Source organism: Solanum tuberosum, unplaced genomic scaffold (assembly GCF_000226075.1).
Source record: "Solanum tuberosum cultivar DM 1-3 516 R44 unplaced genomic scaffold, SolTub_3.0 scf01043, whole genome shotgun sequence".
NCBI lineage: Eukaryota > Viridiplantae > Streptophyta > Magnoliopsida > Solanales > Solanaceae > Solanum > Solanum tuberosum.
Genome location: NW_006239928.1, coordinates 17,275 through 19,935, shown reverse-complemented (window position 1 = coordinate 19,935; position 2,661 = coordinate 17,275).

Here is a 2,661-nt window from a genome sequence, read left to right as displayed (position 1 = left end):
TTTAGTCAAATTGCCGGTCAACCGCAAGTTAGCGGGCATTCCGAGGGCCTAACACCTTCTCGGAATGTACATTGAACTTCGAACCTTCTTATTTTCAAATGGATTTTATCTGTTTAAATCTTTTTGAAAACCTTTAAATTTTTTCTTGATTTTTACTAAAAATTAAGTGGCGACTCTGTTCTTTTGGAAATTCGATTTTTCTTAAATCATAAGTTTAATCGATTTTTCAAAAACTCAGTCATTTTTCTTAAATAATATATTTTTCAATAAAACACCTGGTGGGGGCTCTGCTAGGCGCGCCGCCCCAAGGGTTGGACTTCAGAGTCCCTTTTGGGGCGCGCTGGCAGGCGCGACGCGCCACCCCTTTCCCCAGAAAACTCGACTTTTCTCCTTCATTTTTTCCAACTCTAAACCTCCTTAACTTCAATGGCTCCAGCCCCAAACACTTAGAATCATAAACCCCTCAACATACAATAGATTTCAACTCACAAACACAACCGGAAACATGTCCCAAATCAACAAGAACTTCAACAACATAACCAACAACTTCAACAACACAGTCAATCTTTTTCTTGGAATTAAAACGAGTTTGGCGTGTGGGGGAATGAACCAACCCAACACTATGATCTCACATACCTTAATAGGGATCACCCCCGATGAAATCCACGACGATCTCTACGAACCTTGCTTCTTCTTCTCCTTCTCCTCTTCTTCTCCTCTTCTCTCAAGAATCCTAACCCTCACTCTCACTCTTTTAAAAAGGGAAAAACTGATCTAAAAATAGTCTAAATCCCTAATATAACCAAAAGAATAAGTTAGGAAAAAGACCAAAATACCCTTACCATTTCAGGCTAACTGCCCTGCCAATAGCCCAATTTTCAAAGGGCATTACTCACTCATACGAACTCGGAATTGCGCAAACTCGGTGGCGTTGGAAAGACCATTCCACGAGCTTCGCAAACATAACTGGAAATACACCTAAATCTTTCTGAGCTAGGAGTTATGACTGTTCAAAGTTGACCAAAACTCACTTTTTTCCATACTTACCTAAATTTTCCAGATTTTTAAATTCTTTCCAAAATAACTATTTCCAATTCTAAGCTTCTTCATAGTTATTTCAAATTGCCGGATGTTTCACTTTCTTCTATCTTGTGTGTCCTTTCACTTGTTTGAAGTGAGAAAAAAATTGAGATATTACTCCCAACTTTATTGATAGCACACTCAAACTTATTGCTACACAGCTCCTGCATAAAGAAAATGAATGAGAAGTTAAAAGAACTCCGGCAAAACTCATGAGGTGCACGCGCCTGATAGAGTGATGCGTCAGTTTGGTCGTCCCCAACATGTACATGCGATTCCTAGTTGGGGAACCAACCACCACGTGCATGATCAGCGTAGGAGGCTTGGACCGGAGGTTCTTGAAATGTTGGATAAATATTTTCGTTATTGGGGTTAAGTTATAATAATACAAATCAGAAATGGTTATGTGTTTACCTTGTAACACAAATCATAGGATGCCTTCAAAAATGTTTACTTTTTGTACTCATTTGCAACGTATCCTTAATTAATCGTTGGTTTTGCAGACCACATTGTTACCACTCTCGTCTCCAGATGTTACTTTCATTATGCCAGTGGATGATATGCCTCAAACACCCAGAAGAAAAGAAGTCATTAAAAGAATTGTAAAGAATGTGAACATAAAAAGTCATTAAAAGAATTGTAAAGAATGTGAACATAAAGGATCTTCCAGCCAAAAAGAGGAAGAGGGATAATGAAGATGAGGATGGATATACGGGACTTAAACCGCGAGATGTTCTACGGATTTCAAGAAAGGGTTGTGGAACATAATATTATTATTTTTGTTTATGTATCTTTTTTTGAGGGTGTATAGTATTATTATTTTAATTATATATAGTTATTAATTTATGTATGTATTTTTTTTTAAAAAGTGAATGAAAAAATTTGAAAATATAAACATGACTCGAGGATGACCAAAAATACGAATAAAAAAGTTGCATATAAATTGATACAAGAATAAATTAACACAATAAAACATGTAAAACATCTTTCTTTAGCTACTGCCACCATATGAGGCGTTCCGAGCTCGTGAAGGACAGTTGCGCCTATCATGGCCTATTTGTTTGCCCAAGTACCATAGACTTTTTCAAAAGCATGCTTGCGATCAAGATAGGCTTTTCTTCTGCTTATCGAAATGCCATATGCTTTAAGAACGGCTGTTTGACAGTCTTTGATGGGAAACCTGAAAAGTAAAATTAATATTAATTATCAAATAAAAAAATGAATATTTTCTTATTAAAGAAAAATCATCTAAGGATAAAATAGTACCTTGGCGTTTTTTCTATATCAACACAGAGGACGTTAGCAATCATCTCAACATCCAAGTTGAAATGTCCATCGCGGCACGTACCCATATCACATATATGTTCTTTAATGTATCTTCCAACTTACCACATGTTAGTATGTTTATCATAAAAGAAGTCGACCTAAATTGACATCCTTGTTCTACACGCCTGCAAACAAGTCGCCATGATTTCTTTGTCGATTTAATAACAAAGTACTCCCTCGCTATCTTTAAATGTAGAAGCTTAACTGCTCTTTGCAACTGCTTCTTTGAATTGAATAACATGCCTTTTTAAATAT